The sequence below is a fragment of the Nicotiana tabacum genome, chromosome 10 (genome assembly GCF_000715075.1).
Source record: "Nicotiana tabacum cultivar K326 chromosome 10, ASM71507v2, whole genome shotgun sequence".
Taxonomy (NCBI): Eukaryota; Viridiplantae; Streptophyta; class Magnoliopsida; order Solanales; family Solanaceae; genus Nicotiana; species Nicotiana tabacum.
The window spans coordinates 172,651,587-172,670,461 of record NC_134089.1 but is presented as its reverse complement, the minus strand read 5'-3'; positions in this window follow the sequence as shown (position 1 = coordinate 172,670,461).

Below are 18,875 nucleotides of genomic sequence, written 5' to 3'. Positions count from 1 at the left end.
CAAGACTTGCCAATTTATTACAAACAGATACTGATACTATTCTAGTAGTGGTTAGACCTCCTTTGTCCGCTTGAACCATTGCCAAAACAGAATCTGGAGTGGTTGTCATAATTAACAGGTGGTTACACATGGCTTGCTTGGAACCTTGTCTTGCCAAAATGTGTGCTTGGAACCTTATTTCCCTCACGGAAACTGTGCCGGACCACTAGACACCCCAACCTCCTCAACTGGTTTCTGCATGAATCACCACTTATTCTTGTGATAGTGAGTTTAGAATTGGTTTAAATTTTATTTATTTTTCAACCATATACACACTGTCGAATTCAATGGGTCTATTAATTGTTGATCATTATGTATGTATATGTATATTCGAATATATTTTGTTATTATATAGTTAATGCAGAATTCGATCGACTAACTTAAAAGTGCATAATGTGTAGGAATTTGATTAAAGCAAAGTTAAATCCGACAATGTAAAGTCTCCACGGAACCTCAACTTCTATCATTAATACTTGCAAAGTCTCCATACCCTTGGTGCAATGAATTCATTAAAGTTGGGATGTTGTAAATACTTTTGAAATTTAGAAAAGCTACCTAATTTAATTAGTTTATTCAATTTTCTATACTTTGTTTACTAACAGTTGTATTATTTTGATATTTCTTTGTCTTTTTTTTCAATTAAGAAAGCAGGTAAATGCCAATTATTTTGAAAATAATGGATCAAGAAGAAAAATAAGTGACTTAATTAAAATAATTTGGGAAATTCTGGGTCACCTGACGGACTGAGGGTAATTTTTAAAAGTTTGCCAATGGTAGGGGTAAATTTTGTCGAATAGTATAACGATAAGGATAAATTTTGCCAAATAGTATAACCGATGTTAAATGTAGACAATATCTGAAAGTATAGTGGTATATTTGGCCCTTTTCCAGACATTTATCTTCTATTAGACTTGGCTCTAGTTTTCACTTATAGCTTATTTGGCCAAACTGCAAAAATTAACTTATTTTGATAAGTGCATTTTCTTAAAAGTACTCTTGGTGAGAAGCAGTTGTGTTTGGCTAATCAATTTAAAAAGCACTTCTAAGCAACAATTAATATTTGGCCAAACTTTTAAAAACTACTTCTAAGTATATTTTTCACAAAAGTTCTTTTGGAAAGAAGCTATTTTTTTATGTTTTTTCAAAACGACTTCTACTTCTCCTCAAAAATATTTTTTTTTTCTTCCAAAATCTTGGCCAAACACTTTAACTTTGAAAAAAATACTTTTTAAAAGAAAATTACTTCTAGGATTAGAGAACCTTGGCCAAACAAGCTATTAGACAGCTCAACTAAAGACCAATAGCTATTGAACACTCTAACTCCAATAAGGTGTACCTATTGAACACCTCAGGCTGAAGTGGCACAATGAGTAATACTCACTCCAATTTGAGCCCGTCCGTAAGTGAAATGTAACCTTATTTTGATTCTTTTTATTTTTTGCTTCTACCTTTTTGGTTCTTTTACTTCTATCTTCTTTGCATCTAATTCAACTTTCATCAATGACGGTTTTTACTTTTTCTGTTCCTTCCCAAATGAAATTAATAGAGCTCATCTCCTTTCTAATGTTTCATCGACATAACCACTCAAAATACAGCCTATGCATACTATTTAGACGCAGACATTGTTAATCATTCACCATCATATACATACACAATACAACTCCCTCCCATTTTCACTCAATATGCAGCTAAATCTCTTCATCATTCTCACATCCCTTATTCCCTAACTAGGAACTAACAAGCCCCATCAATTTATAGCCACTTTCGTTCGGGCTACTGTGAACTCTTTCACCTGCATGGAATGCACCATCGCATTTGCCCAAGTTGAAAGTTATATTGATAATTCTAGTTCTAATTTATCTAATGAAAAATGGGTTTTAAATCAACTGAATAATTTAGTTTTTTCGAATGGGTTGATTTTATTATTGAAACGAGAAGGGTCAGTGTTTTGGCTGCCATGGATGATGAATTCTTCAAGGTTTTCAACGTTTGCAGAAAAATATCGTGGTTGGACAAATTTGGAGGTCCATTTTATTGAATTCTTCAAGCTTGTGGTTTTAATTTTTTCAAGCTTTTATGGTTCAAAGAGGCAAATTTAGTAAAGCAAAAAATTAAAAAATGGGTTTAAGATTGGGGGAAGGGGAATCGATAAAGAAGACCATTTGAAGAGAAGGAGATAAGAGGAAAATGGGAGAGAAGAAAAGGAAAATATAAGGAAAAAGGGACGAATAAGCACAAGTCAATTTCAAAATTGGCATTTTGCCACGTCAGCATGTGTAAGTATCATGCGTGTAAATTTTTATTATAGATCATTTTAATATGTTCAATAGGTATGCTTTTGTTGGAGTTGGAGTGTTCACATAGGTTGTATTTTTTTAAGGGTGGTTCTCAACTCTAGGCATTTCAAGCTCAAGTTTAAATGTTCAAAATGCTCCAAAGGGTCTATGCCAACCATACCCACAAGTCATAAATCTCCAAATGAACCTAAAGGAAGACTCAAATCAAAGAACAAGATTCTAGAACTTAAAACGACTATGTGATCGTTATAAGCATTGTATTTATTGTATGTGGACTAACTTGAGCTTGAATCTTGAAGGAGAAGAACAAATGTAACGACTCAGACAGTCATTTTGAGAGTATTAGCTCTGAACGCCTATTTATTGCTCCCTCTATTTCATCTTATGGTATGTGGCTCACCGGGAGGTTTGGTTTTTGGTTTTGAAATCTTATAGGACACTTAGTCCCTAAAATGGAAGCGTAAGTTCTAAAAAATTGACTGTAGCTTGAATTGTGTAAAGACGAATTCATAATAGAGTTTTGTCGGTTCCAATAGATCTGTAGGTTGATTTTGGTCTTAGAAGCGTTTCCAGATGTTGATTTGGAGGTCCATAGGCCATTTCGGCGTTAATTGGCGAAAGTTGGAAAATTGGATGATTTTTTGAGAAGTTTGACCTGGGGTGGACTTTTTGATATCGGGGTCGGATTTTGATTTCGGAATTTAGAACAGGTTTGTAATGTCATTTATGACTTGTGTACCAAATTTGAAGTCAATCGGACTTGATTTGATAGGTTTCGGTGTCGAATGTTGAAGTTTGAAGTTCTAAAGGTCTTTAAGCTTGAATTGGGGGTGCGATTCGTGTTTTTAGCGTTAGTTGATGTGATTTGAGGGCTTGACTAGGTTCATATGATTTTTTAGGATTTTTTGGTATTTTGGGTTGAGATCCCGGGGGCTTCGGGTGTGATTCGGATTATTATCGGATCATTTTTGGATTTAGAGGGATGGCTGATGCTCAACTGTTCTGGTGTCGCAGCAGTGGTGGGGTTCGCCGCAGGTGCGAACTCGCACGTGCGAGCGGAGGACCGAATATGCGGCCATGGTTGAGGTGGCCAGTGGTCGCAGGTGCGACGTGAAGACTACATAAGCGGAGTCGTTCCTATGGAGGGTGATCACAGAAGCAAAAAATGAGTTGAAAGGGGAAGTCCGCAGAAGCGGACAATGTCCGCAGATACATTTGCGCAGAAGCGCTAAAAGGTACGCAAATGCGATCCTTCTGGGCTTAAGTTGGACCCGCACCTGCGATAGTATTTCCGCAGGTGTGGAGCCGCAAAAGCGAAATCGCTGGGCAGAAAAAGGCCAAGTTTGAGGGCTTGATCTCATTTTTATTTTGGGACTTAGAGAGCTTGGTTTGAGGCGAACATTTGATAGTTTTTTAGAAGAAACATTTGGGTAAGTATTCTTGACTTGTTTTTAGTTAATATCCACTAATCTATCGTTAATTTCTTCATTTACTTAAGGATTTGGGGTGTGAAATTTGGAGGAAAATGGTACAAGTTCTTAGACCAAATTTTTGGGATTTGAAAGGTGATTTGAGGTTGGATTTGAGTAATTTTTGGTATGGTTGAACTCGATATCAAATTGGTGCTCGTATTTTATGACTTTTATCCGATTTCGAAACATGGGCCCCGGCCGACTTTTTGGGGCGATTTCCTAATTTCTTGTTAAAGTCGTGATTTCTTTATTTAGATTAGTTTTTTTAATAGTATGTAATTGCTTTTGGCTAGATTTGGGTCATACAGAGTCGGAAAGTCGAGGGAAAGGCATCCTTATTGACTGATTGAGCTTAATTTGAGGTAAGTGACTTATCTAACCTTGTGTGGGGGAAATTTTCCTTAGGTTTTTACACTGTTGTGATATTTGAAATACTTGAAGGGCGTGTACGTGAGGTGATGAGTGCGTACACGGGTTATATGTTGAGAAATCTGGTTCTTGCTGAGTAGTTCTCTCTCTTAATTCCTTATCTGAGTTGTCCTAGCCTGTGTAGTCATCATGTTTGGCCTAATGTTGCATGCATACTTGTTTTAAACTCTTACTTGCAATTTATGCAACATGCCTAATTGAATTACATGTTTTCTTGAATTTTATTCAGTCTTTAAGTAGGATTGCTTATTGTAAATTCTTTGCTCCTTAAGTTATGAGTTGCATATTTACTTTTGGGACTACGAGGCGGTACCTTGGGAGATTCCCTGTTGCATATTTACTTTTGGGAATACGAGGCGGTACCTCGGGAGATTTCCTATTGCGTATTTACTTTTGGGACTACGAGGCGGTACCTCGGGATATCCCCTGTTGCGTATTTACTTTTGGTACTACGAGGTAGTACCTCGGGAGTGCCCTTGTTGTTATTCTTATTTGTTGTGTAGTTTCCTTGCTGTATTTCTCATTAATAATTTCTTAGTTATTCATCATATTATATTATATCTTCTGCCTTATTTTTCCTTTATTCCAGTAGGGCCCTGACTTGACCTCATCACTACTCTATTAAGGTTAGGCTTGACACTTACTAGGTGTCGTTATGGTGTAATCATACTATTTTTATGCATATTTTTTGTACAGATCCAGGTACCTCTTACCAGCCCCGCTACAAGTGAGTAGTGATTATATGGAGACTTCAAGGTATATCTGCTAGCGTCCGCAGGCCTCAGAGTCCCCCTCTATATTTTGATGTTGTTTTCCCTTACCTTCATGAGACTTTGATGTATAGAGACATTTAGCACTTCCTTTAGAAGTTTGTGACTTATTTATACCGAGTTTTGGGAATTGTAATCATCTTTAATTGTAGTTTTATTTATTCTAGATATTCATACTTGAGTTTTAGCTTATATTTAGTTATTCCGCATAATTGTTAGGCTTATTTAGTCTTAGAGACTAGGTGTCGTCACTACATCCTACGAAGGAAAACTGGGGTCGTGACAAGTTGGTATTAGAGCTCTAGATTCATAGGTGTTATGAGTCACAAGCAGGTTTAACAGAGTCTCATGGATTGGTACGGAGACGTGTATACTTATCTTCGGGAGGCTATGGAACTGTTAGGGAAAGTTTCACTTCTTTGATTCCTTATCGTGCGAGATCTTTTACTCTGGATTCTAAATTTTTGTCTTTCTATTCTCTCACAGATGGTGAGGACACGTACAGTTGGATCAGATGACCAGACACCCGCACCCCCTGCTAGAGCCGTGAGAGGCCAGAGTCAGGGCAGAGACCCGCACGAGCTGCTATAGAGGAGCCACCAGTTGCTCCAGTTGAAGGGCAGGCACCTGAGATGCCTGTTACTACACCAGCCCTCCAGGAGACTCTAACCCAATTTCTGAGCATGTTCAGTATCTTGGCTTAGGCAGGATTGATCCTACTTGCTCCTGCTACATCTCAAGGTCGGGGGAGGAGCACAAACTCCTTCCACCCGTACCACCGAGTAGCGGGCCCAGGTTGACCAGGTTTTAGAGATCATAGAAATGCAGCGATTGCTCTAGTTTAGCCCGAGATTAAGGTAGTAGTTTCTAAGGGGGAGCAGCTCAGGCTCGAGAGGTACAAGAAGTACCACCCTCCCCACTTTCAGTGGCTTGGTGTTAGAGGATGCCCAGGGTTTTCTTGAGGAGTGCCACCGTATCCTCCGTACTATGGGTGTTGTGGAGTCTAGTGGGGTTTCTTTCACTATGTTCTAGCTTAGAGGAGCGACCTATCAGTGGTGGCGTGCATATGAGTTGGATAGTCCGCCCGAGGCAGCTTTACTCACTTAGACTCAGTTCTCAGATATGTTCTTGAGGGAGTATGTTCCCGAGAGTCTTGGAGATGTATGGCGCGTAGAGTTTGAGCAGTTGTGCTAGGGTCCTATGACCGTGTCAGACTATGCGGTTTGATTCAGTGATTTGGCCAAGCATGCACCAGCCTTGGTTGCTACTGTTCGAGAGCGGGTTCGTCGATTTATTTAGGGGCTCAACCCCAGTATCAAATTTAGCATGGACCTAGAGTTGGAGATGGACATTGCATACTAGCAGGTAGTGGGGATCACTAGTAGATTTGAGGGTATGCTGATTCGGGAGAGAGAGGAGAGAGAGGTCAAGAGGTCTCGAGAATCTTGGCACATATAGTGGTACTCGTTCCCCAGCTGCAGCTCGTCATGATAGGGGCTATGTAGATCGCCCAATTTATTCAGCACTTCCAGCTACTCAGTGGTGCTCCGGCCACTCTTAGGCCCCAAACTCCCTATTATGCACCGCCAGTGTCTAGCACACCTCTTACACAGGGTGCTTTCAACGGTCAGTCCAGCCGATCAGGCCCGAGCCAGTCACAACAGCCACGCCCTTCGAGAGCTTGTTTTGAGTATCGTGACACTCGTCATGTGGTGAGGTATTGCCCTAGACTCGGGAGGGATTCACCTCCACAAGCTACTCAGACTCCACATATTCCACCGGGCCTCAAGCTTCTAAGTCCATGGTTGCAGCTACAGTTGCCACCCCATCTGCATAGCCAGCTAGAAGTGGAGGTCGAGCAGGTAAAGGTCGCCCTAGAGGGGGAGGCTAAGATAGATATTATGCCCTTCCTGCTAGGACAGAGGTAGTTGCATCCGACTTTGTCATCATAGGTATTGTTTCGGTATGTCATAGAGTTGCATCAATCTTATTTGATTCGGGCTCCACTTATTCCTATGTGTCATCTCATTTTGCTCTATATTTGGAAGTATCCCGCGATTCTTTGAGTTCTCATGTCTATGTGTCTACACCCATGGGAGATTCTATCATTGTTGACCGTGTGTATTAGTCGTGTTTGGTTGTTATCAATGGTTTTGAAACCAGAGCTGATTTATTATTGCTCAGTATGGTAGACTTTGATATTATTTTGGACATGGACTAGTTGTCGCCCCATTATACTTTTCTTAATTTTCACGCCAAGATGGTGACACTGGCTATGCCAGGATTACCACGGTTAGAGTGGAAAGCTACCTTAGATTATGTTTCTAGCAGAGTTATCTCATTTCTAAAGGCTCAACGGACAGTTGAGAAGGGGTGTGATACGTATTTGGCTTATGTGAGAGATGTCAGTGTTGATACTCCTACCGTTGAGCCCATTCCGGTAGTGAGGGAATTTCCAAATGTATTTCCAGCAGATCTTTCGGGCATGTCGCCCTACAGGGATATCGACTTTGGTATTAATTTGTTATCGGGCACTCAGCCCATCTCTATTCCTCTATATCGTATGGCTCCTCCTGAGTTGAAAAAGTTGAAAGAGCAGTTACAGGAGTTGCTTGATAAGGGCTTCATTCGGACTAGTGTGTTGCCTTGGGGTGCTCCAGTCTTGTTTGTGAAGAAGAAGGATAATTCCATGCGCAGGTGTATTGATTACCGCCAGTTGAACAGAGTTATAATGAAGAACATGTATCTATTACCTCGTATTGATGACTTATTTGATCAGTTACAGGGTATGCTAGAGTGTTTTCCAAGATTAACTTGCGTGCAGGCTATCATTAGTTGAAGATTCGGGAGCCAGATATCCTAAAGACTCCTTTCAGTACTCGTTATGTTCACTACGAGTTCCTTGTAATGTCATTTGGGCTGACCAATGCCCCAGTAACATTCATGCACTTGATGCATAATGTATTACGACCCTATCTTAACTCTTTCGTCATTATGTTTATTGACGACATTCTAGTATACTCCCAAAGTCGGGAGGATCATGAGCAGCACCTGAGGAATGTGCTCCAGACTTTGAGGGAGAAGAAGTTACATGAAAAATTTTCAAAGTGTGATTTCTAGCTAGATTAAGTGGCACTCTTGGGTCATGTAGTATCGAGTGAGGGGATCAAGGTAGATACGAAGAAGATTGAAGCAGTGTAGAGTTGGCCCAGACCGTCCTCAGCTATAGAGATCCGGAGTTTTCTTGGCTTGGCGGGGTATTACCATCGATTTGTGGAGGGTTTCTCATCTATTATAGCACCTATGACCAAATTGACCCAGAAGGGTTCTCCGTTCAGGTAAACCAAGGAGTGTGAGGAGAGCTTTTAAAAGCTCAAGACAGTTTTGACTACGACCCCAGTGTTAGTATTGCCTAAATGTTCAGGGTCCTATACAATGTATTGTAATGCATCGCGCATTAGCCTCGGCGCGGTGTTGGTGCAGGACGGTAGGGTAATTGCCTGCGCATCCAGAAAGCTGAAGGTGCATGAGAAGAACTATCTTATCTATGACCTCAAGTTAGCAGCTATTGTTCATGCCTTGAAGATCTAGAGGAACTATTTGTACGGTATTCCTTGTGAGGTCTTCACCGATCATCGAAGTCTACGGCATCTATTTAAACAGAAGGATCTTAACTTGCGGCAGCGGAGGTGGTTAGAGTTGCTTAAGGATTATGACATCACCATTCTTTATCATCACAGGAAGGCCAATATGGTGGCCGATGCCTTGAGTCGCAGGGTGGAGAGTTTGGGCAGCTTAGCATATCTACTAGCAGCAGAGAGGCCTTTAGCCTTGGATGTTCAGGCCTTGGCCAACCAGTTTGTCATATTGGATGTTTTCGAGCTGAGTAGAGTATTGGCTTTTGTGGTTTCTCAGTATTCTCTTTATGATCGTATTAGAGAGCGCCAGTATGATGACCCCCATTTGCTTGTCCTCAAGGACATGGTTTAGTACGTCGATCCAAAGGAGGTCATTAATGGAGCGGATGGTGTATTGTGGATGCAAAGCAGGCTATGTGCGCCCAATGTAGATGGCTTGCATGAGTTTATTCTCCAGGAGGCTCACAGTTTGCGGTACTCTATTCATCCGGGTACCGTAAAGATGTATCAGGACTTGAGGAAGCACTATTGGTGGAGGTAGATTAAGAAGGACATAGTAGAGTATGTAGCTCAGTGCCTAAATTGACAACAGGTAAAGTATGAGCATCAGCGGCCATGTGGATCACTTCAGAAGTTAGAGATTCCAGAGTGGAGATGGGAGTGGATCACTATGGACTTTGTTGTTGGGATTGCGCAGACTTAGAGGAAGTTCAATGCAGTTTGGTTGATTGTGGATAGATTGACCAAGTCCGCTCATTTCATTCCTATGGTTACTACTTATTCTTCAGAACACCTGGCTCAGGTTTACATTCGCGAGAGTGTCAGGCTTCATGGCTTACCAGTATCTATCATCTTTGACCGGGGGACGCAATTTACATTACGGTTCTAGAGAGCCGTACAACGAGAGTTGGGTACTCAGGTGGAGTTGAGTACAATGTTTTACCCTCAGACGGATGGACAATCCGAGCGAACTATTTAGATACTGGAGGATATGCTTCGTGCGTACGTGATGGATTTTGGGGGTTCTTGGGATAAGTTCTTGCCACTTGCGGAGTTTGCCTACAACAACATGTATCAGTCGAGCATTCTGATGGCACCGTATGAGGCTTTGTATGGTAGGCGGTGTCAGTCTCAATGGGTTGGTTTGAGCCGGGTGAGGCTAGGCTATTGGGTACAGATTTGGTTTAGGATGGGGTGGAGAAGTTTAAATTGATTCTGGATCGACTTTGTACAGCCCAGTCCAAACAGAAGAGTTATGCAGATTGAAAGGCTCATGACATTACATTCTTGGTTGGAGAGCAGGTCTTGCTTCGAGTTTCGCCCATGAAGGGTGTTATGAGATTCGAAAAGAAGGACAAGCTGAGCCCTAAGTATATTGGGCCTTTTGAGATTCTTGAGAGGGTTGGAGAGGTGGCTTACACACTTGCACTACCACCTAGTCTCTCTGCGGTTCATCCAGTGTTCCATATTTCTATGTTTCGGAAGTATCACGACGATCCGTCTCATGTGTTAGACTTCAGCTCAGTCCAGTTGGACAATGATCTTTCTTATGTTGACGAGCCGGTGGCCATCTTGGATAGGCTGGTTTGAAAGTTGAGGTCGAAGAATATCGCTTCAATGAAGGTTTAGTGGATAGGTCATCCGGTTGAGGATGCAACATTGGAGGCCGAGCATGATATATGCAACCGTTATCCTCACCTTTTTACCACTTTATGTATGTATTTTTACTCGTTCCAGGACAAATATTTGTTTTATGAGGGCGAGGATGTAACAACTCAGCCAGTCATTTTTAGAGTATTAGCCCTGAACCCCTATTATTGCTTCCTCTATTTCATCTTATGGTTATGTGGCTCGCCGGGAGGTTTGGTTTTTTGGTTTCAGAGTCTTATGGGACACTTAGTCCCTAAAATGGAAGCTTAAGTTCTAGAAAATTTACTGTAGCTTGAATTATGTGAAGACGACTTCGGAATAGAGTTTCGTTGGTTCCAATAGCTTCGTAGTGTAATTTTGGTCTTAGGAGCGTGCCCAGATGTTGATTTGGAGCTTCGCATGTCATTTCGGCGTTAATTGGCGAAAGTTAGAAAATTGGATAATTTTTTTAGAAGTTTGATCGGGGCAGACTTTTTGATATCAGGGTCAGATTCTGATTCCAAAAGTTGAAACAAGTCCGTAATGTCATTTATGACTTGTATGGAAAATTTGAGGTCAATCGGACTTATTTTGATAGGTTTTGGCGTCGAATGTTGAATTTTGAAGTTCTAAAGTTATTTAAGTTTGAATTGGGGTGAGATTCGTATTTTAACATTATTTGATGTGATTTAAGGGCTCGACTAGGTTTGTATGATGTTATAGGACTTGTTGGTATTTTTGGTTGAGGTTTCGAGGTCCTCGGGTGTGATGCAGATCATTTTTGGACTTAGAGGAATGGCTGATTTTGGGTTGTTCTAGTGTCATCACACATGCGGTGGGGTTGGCCGCAGGTGCGGACTCGCACGTGCCAGCGGAGGACCACAGATGCGGCCTTGGTCAAGGTAGCCAGTGGTCACAAGTGCGACGTGAAGATTGTAGAAGCAGAGTCGCTCCTGCGGAGAGTGATCGCAGAAGTGGAGAATGAGTTGGAAGGGGAAGTCCGCAGAAGCGGACAATGTCCACAGATGCGCTTGCGCAAAAGTGCTGAGAGGTCCGCAGGTGCGAGGCTTCTGGGATTAAGTTGGAACCGCACCTGCGGAAATACGTTTTCGCAGGTGTAGAGCTGCAGATGCGGTTAAGCCCTCGCAGAAGCAAAATCGCTGTGCAGAAAAAGACCAAGTTTGAAGGTTTGATCTCATTTTCATTTTTGGACTTAGAGAGCTCGGTTTTAGGCGAAAATTTGAGGGTTTTTCAGAGGAAACATTTGGGTAAGTATTCTTGACTTGTTTTTGGTTAATATCCACTAGTCTATCATTAATTTCTTCATTTAATTAAGGGTTTGGGGTGTGAAATTTGGAGAAAAATGATAAAAGTTCTTAGACCAATTTTTTGGGATTTGAAAGGAGATTTGAGGTTGGATTTGAGAACTTTTGATATGAGTGAACTCGATATCAAATTGGTGTTCGTAATTTGTGACTTTTACCCGATTCTGAGACATGGGCCCGAGTCGACCTTTTGGGGCGATTTCCTAATTTCTTGTTAAAGTCATGATTTCTTTATTTAGATTAGTCTTATTGTTATATTTATAGTATGTAATTGCTTTTGGCTATATTTGGTCCATACAGAGTCGGAAAGTCGAGGGAAAGGCATCCTTATTGACTGATTGAGCTTGATTTGAGGTAAGTGACTTGTCTAACCTTGTGTGGGGGAAATTCTCCTTAGATTTTTACACTGTTGTGATATTTGAAATACTTGAAGGGCGTGTACGTGAGGTGACGAGTGAGTACACGTGTTATATGTTGAGAAATCTGGTTTTTGCTGAGTAGTTCACTCTTAATTCCTTAACTAAGTTGTCCTAGCCTATGTAGTCATCATGTTTGGCCTAATGTAGCATGCCTACTTGTTTTAAACTCTTACTTGCAATTTGTGCAACATGCCTAATTGAATTACCTATTTTCTTGAATTGTAATCAGTCTTTAATTATAGGATTCTTTATTATAAATTCATTGCTCCTTAAGTTATGAGTTGCATATTTACTTTAGGGACTACGAGGTGGTACCTCGAGAGATCCCCTGTTGTATATTTACTTTAAGGACTACGAGGCGATGCCTCAGGAGATCTCCTATTGCGTATTTACTTTTCGGACTACGAGGCGGTACCTCAGGAGTGGCACTGTTGTTATTCTTATTTGCTGTGTAGTTTCCTTGTTGTATTTCTCATTGTTAAATTCTTTGTTGTTCATCATATTATATTATATCTTCTGCCATATTCTTCCTTTATTCCAGTTGGGCCTGATCTGACCTCGTCATTACTCTACTGAGGTTAGACTTGGCGCATACTGGGCACCGTTATGGTGTACTCATGCTATTCTTCTGCACATTTTTTTGTGCAGATCTAGGTACCTCCTACCAGCTCCGCTACTAGTGAGCAGTGATTACGTGGAGACTTCAAGGTATATCTTCTAGGGTCCACAGACCTTGGAGTCCCCCTCTATCTTTTGATGTTGTTTTCCCTTATCTTCATTTGACTTTGATGTATAGAGACATTTAGCACTTCTTTTAGAAGCTTGTGACTTATTTCTACCGGGTTTTGGGAGTTGTAATCATCTTTAATTGCAGTTTTATTTATTCCAAATATTAAGACTTGAGTTTTAGCTTATATTCATTTATTCCACATAATTGTTAGGCTTACCTAGTCTTAAAGACTAGTGGCGTCACGACATCCTAAGGGGAAAAAACCGGGGTCATGACTACAAAACTTCACTGAAGCTCATTTTGAAGCTTGGGTCGAAAATTGAATATTGTATTTGTTTTTTAATCGAGTGTTGTTACAATATATTGGGTCAATCCTTAGAAGTTTATACTTTAATTTGGGGGACCTTGATGAAGATTAAGGTGGTTTTAGGTGAAATTTCAAATTTAATTTAGATTGTGACGGGCGCAAAATCGGCGTATAAAATTTAAGCTTGCTATTCAAAAAGGGCAATGCTCTTCATATCTTACTATGACTACCCTATAGGTCGATTTGAGTAATAGCTCTCCATTTTATGCTTCGAGACCTTCCATAGCTCTACTTTATGATTTATGACTTGTGTGCGTGGTCCGTGTCGATTTTCAGAAAGTTTAAATGTGAATTTTTAAAGAAAATATAAATTTTGACTTCGAAAGTAGCTAGAGTTGACCACATCAATATTTTTAGCAAACGACCTCAGATAAGTATTTTGATAATCTCAATAGGTTCGTATGATGATTTTTGACTTGTACGTATATTTGGTTTGGTTCCCGGATGACCCAAGGTCGTTTCGGCAATTTATGTGGAAAGTTAAAATTTTGAGATTGAACTTTAATAATCTTGAGTTTTGGTGAGCAATTCTTGATTTTTGATATTATTGTGATGACTTGAGCTTACAAGCGAGGTTGTTTGACGTTAATATACTTGTGTGAATATTCAGATTGGAGCCCGAGGGGCTCATATGAGTTTAGGATAAGTTGTGGATTGTGTTTGCATAGTTGAAGGTTGTTGGTGTTGCAGGGCTGCAGAACTCGCATTTACGAGAACTAGATCGCATTTGTGATACTGGAAAGGGGGATGACAACTTCGCTTTTACGAGGCTTAGTTCGCATCAGCGAGGGGTAGAGCCTTCGCATTTGCGAAGCTCTAGTCGCAACTGCAACACTAGATAAGTAAGGGACAGCTTCGCTTTTGCGAAGCTGTGTTCGCATTTGCGGACACTTCTAATTCGCATTTGTGATCAATGTATCGCATTTGCGATGTTGGAAGCTTAGGGGATGGGCAATTGTGAACTAATTGCTGATGCTAAGTAGATGATATAAATTAGCGAGAAATAATGGATAAAGATTTGGGCGAGTCGATATTCGAACTTTATTAAAATTGCATTGTCATGGGTAGGACTATGGCTAATGCCAAATTATATTCATTGAACTGATCAACTTAAGAGGTTAGTGACATAGTTAGGCTATCTATTTTGTAGATTAAATATAATTGGGATGTAATTGGGCAAGTGCCTAGAACCAAATGTTTTGAATATTTTCAAGTGCATCAATGCCTAAATGATGTTTTGTGTACTTAAGCACGTGAAAATGAGCTTGTGTGAGAGTGTCACAATGTAATCATAATCTACATGGTTATTGATTGGGCTCAAATGATATTTTTTATATTTTTATGTATTTTGTCTATCACATGAAAATATATTATATGTAAGTCACAAATGAATGACTTCATTGACGACCTATTCAACATTTAGTGGCGACATAGCTAGCATTGAATGACGATTAAAGTTGCTACAAAACATAAATAATTACGGACAAAAAGAAATTCAGAAATAGTTTTTCGGAAGTTAGCCAACAAATAATTTCTTTAATGGAGACCTGTTTGACTTTTGTGATAGTTTGCTTTAAAATGTCAACACTTATGCGACCAAAAATGGGCATAAATTTAAGGCTATTGTGACGAAGCAAACTCCTTATCAAAGGATAAAATTGATGCGACGAAAGTCGCCACTAAAGATCCAAGTCGGCACTAAAAGTCTGCATTGTTGGTCTCCACTAGAAACAACTACTTACCATGCACACCTTTAGGTGGCGATCCATTCGGAACTCAGTGGCGACTCTAGTCGCCACAAAAGATAATTTATCTTTTCAAAAGCTACTCCCTTTGTCACAATAGCCTTAACTTTATGACGACTTTATTTGCCACAAATACTATTATTTTTTAGGCAAATGGCCTTATCTTTTTTACATTCAAGTTATCTTTTTTTTATTTTAGACTTCCATTATATCAAAAATCAAATTCAATGAATGTTCGTTTTTGAGTTCCTTAAAAAGATTATTCCCGCGCATCTATTTAATACAAGATATTAGTTTAATATTTCTTTGCTGCTAGAAGTGTAGAGTGTATTATCTTTTTGAATTTGTTAATGAATCATTGATGTGAGAACTAAACTGACCCAGGCTTTCGTTTTGTGAGCATGCATTCCATTGTGTGAGGAACTTTGGTGCATTGTAAATTGATTTGAAGTAATAGATATGATTCTGTAATGATCCGATCAGTCATTTTGAGGATTTAAGCTCCGTTCGGCGGTGTAAGGTCTTGAAAAGCTTCATATTATGTGTATCGACTTGCGTGCATATTTAATTCAGTTACTGGATGATTCAAAGTCGAATTGGAAGAAGGAATTCTAGTTTTGGAAACTTAAGCGGTGAGAATTTGATCGGAATTTGACTTTTGAGTCAATGGCTCCGGAATGAGTTTTGGATAATCTGAATAGCTTCGTATGGTGATTTTGGACTTAGGCGTGCGTTCGGATTTAGATTTGAAGATCCGAAGGGTAAATTGGAGCATTTCGGCGAAAGTTAAAAAAGTTGAAGTTTGAAAAATGGAGAAGTTTGACCAAGAATTGACTTTTGTGATATCAGTGTTGGAATGCGATTTTGAGAGTTGGAATAACTCCGTTATGTCATTTGGGACTTGTCTGCAAAATTTGGCATCGTTCCGGGTTGATTTGATAGGTTTCGGCGTGAGTTTTAGAAGTTGGAAGATTTGAAAATTCATAAGTTCGATTCATGGCGCGATTTACATTTCTGGCATTGTTTGTGTGATGTGAGACCTCGAGCGTGTCCGTGTTAAGTTATAGAACCTATTTGTGTGTTTAGACGGAGTCCCGGGTGCCTCAGGTGTATTTCGGATGAGTTTAAGATATTTTGCATGGTTTTGAACATGTCTGATTCTGGTGTTTTCGCACTTGCGACTTTGGAGCCCAGGTGCGGTTCCGCTTCTGCGTGAGTCTGATCTCATCTGCGATCTTTAAGGCCTGGAACTAGCTCGCTTCTACGAATGCTAAAACGCAGGTGCGTAACCGTTTCTGCTGTTGATCTATCGCATCTGCGATCTTTAAGGCCTGGAACTAGCTCGCTTCTACGAATGCTGGAACGCAGGTGCGTAACCGCTTCTGTTGTTGATCTATCGCATCTGCGAAGGAGCCCGCTTCTGTGCTCCTGTTATCGCTTCTTTGGCGCCGCTGATGCGGCTATATTGTCTGCAGATACGGACCTAGTCCTGTAAGTCGAGTTCACAAATAAGAATGCCTGCCCGCAAATGTGATAGCGCATATGCACTTTTGTGTCCGCAGATGCGGAAGTGCTGGGCATAATATTAAATCGAGGGTTTGGCCATTTTCTTCATATTTTAAGTTTTAGACTTTGATTTTGGTGGCTTCTTTTTGGGTTTTTCAAGTAAATCGATTGGGTAAGTGTTCTTCACCTAGTATCTAATATATTCCATGATTTTATCTTCATTATTATCAGTTAATTTGTGTTTTGAGTTGAGAAAAATGTTGGGTTTGAAGAAATTTTTCAAAATGAAAAATCATGATTTGAGGGACGAAGTGGTATTAGAATTTGATAAGGTTTTGTATGGTTGAACTCGTATCGAAATGGGTATTCGGCTTTTTTGAAATTTATCGGGTTCTGAGGTGCGGGCCCCGGGAGGAGGGGGGTCAACTTTTGGACCGATTTTGGGATTTTGTTAAAGAATGAGATTTTATGATCCGAAATAGTTTCTTATGAGTTTTATTTGTGCTTTGAAGTTATTTTGGTTGGATTTGAGCTGTCCGGAGGTCTTTTCACCCGAGAAGTGCATTTTAGAGTATCAGTCTTTCTTTTTTAAGGTAAGTATCTTGTCTAACCTTATGTGGAGGATTTTTCCTTAGGATTTGAGTCTTCTATGTTGATTGTAGTTCGTTTACGCAAGGTGATGAGTGCGTGCTCAGACTTATTTGTGGAAAATTGGCCTTTAGGGTTCTTAGGTCCTTATATTAAATGTGTATGAAGTTGTTCGTGATACGTTTGAGTTACTATTTACTGGTTTCACTTCTACATGCTTTAATTAGAATTAATTGCTTTAGGATTCACTCTTATTGCCTATTTGACCCTCATTTGACTTAATTGAAGATTTTACCTCTTCTATCGTCATGCTATCTTTTCATAACTGCTTATTTTTAATTGAAGTTATTATTATCTCATCCTATAATTGTTTAATCTTAATTGGAGTTATGATTATCTTCTGATGCTTACCATTATTTAATTTGTTGAATATCTTTCGCTATTGCTCAATCCTAAAAGGAGTTTAGATAACCTATATCTTAGTTGACTTGCCTTTATTTGGAACTATTTGACTTGTATTGGCTTCCTTATTGTTGACTTGTATACTGTGGGATCGTTGCTACATATTAGTTTCTCTTGTTGAATTGTTCCCTATATGCCTAGTATTCTTTACTGTGGTTATTCCTTTGAACCGGTTCTACCATTTCTTTGTGATTTAAAGTTTTTGAGCTGATTTATTCGTCGTACTTTGAATTATTGTCATTTTTGTTGTTGTAATTGTTATGGTGATGTACGAGGTTTCTGTCGTGCTGTAACTGTTATTTCTGTTGGTTGCGCTAAATATTTACTTTGGGACTATGGAATAGTATTCCGGTAGATCCCCCTATTCTGCATATTTACTTTGGGACTATGGAACGGAATTCTGGTAGATCCCCATGTTCTACATATTTACTTTGGGACTATGGAACGGTATTCCGGTAGATCATTTCTGTTACACCTCAAGTTTTCATACGTGAGAGTACGTCGTAAGTCATTGATGTAAGCTCAGAAATGAGATTATAGTTGGAAAAAAATAAAGTAAGTTAATCATGTTACCTTGGAGGTTACAAATATTTAAGATCATGAATAACGAGTACCAAGAGGGTTGGAAATCTTAGAAGCTAAACAAATTGAAGAAAATAAGTTTCGTCAAAAGTCGATAAGTTTGGAATGTTATAACATGTCTTTGGGGTGAAACTAGGGTTCTTAACATGATAAGGAGGTTATTCTATGAGTTATTTTAGTCGTATGATATTCACTTTCTACATTTTGAAGGCAAGCAAGTTGTGGAACAAGAGTTGGCAAAGGTCATCACAAGTTACATTCATAAATTTGCTGAAATTTAGGTCAAATGTATATGAGCATTTCTCCAAATATACTTGGAATAATAGGGTGTTCTACCTACCAAATTGAAGGTCTACGAGTTTACTTTCTAATGCATTAAACCGTTTGTCAATACGACATCGGAGTAGAGAGATATTCGTGTTTTCGCGAGACCGCGCAAGCAGCTCCCAATGGGACCCACTTAGGCGGTGGTTGACCTACTTCAATTTATAAACGATTTGAACGCCTATTTTTGCTCATTTTTCAACTAAAATTCGTCTCCAAACTTCTCCTAACCCTCCTAAACATATACCACAAGGGTTTGAAGTGATTCCAAAGTGATTACACCATATTTCAACATCAAAACTTAGTTCTAGTGAAGAACAACACCTCTTTGAGGTTGTGTTGTCATTGAGGATTATTGTGGGATGTATTTGGATGAAATTCCAAGTTGTTGCTGCTGTCTAAGGTGAGTATAATAGCCTACTAATTGTGCTTAATCTTGCTTGTATGTTGGTTAAGTTGTTAGGATGATAAACTACAAGATAATACTTGGGTTAGCTTAAGTCACTTCTATGGTGTTGTATTGCTATTGAGGGTTGTTGTAAACTGAATATAA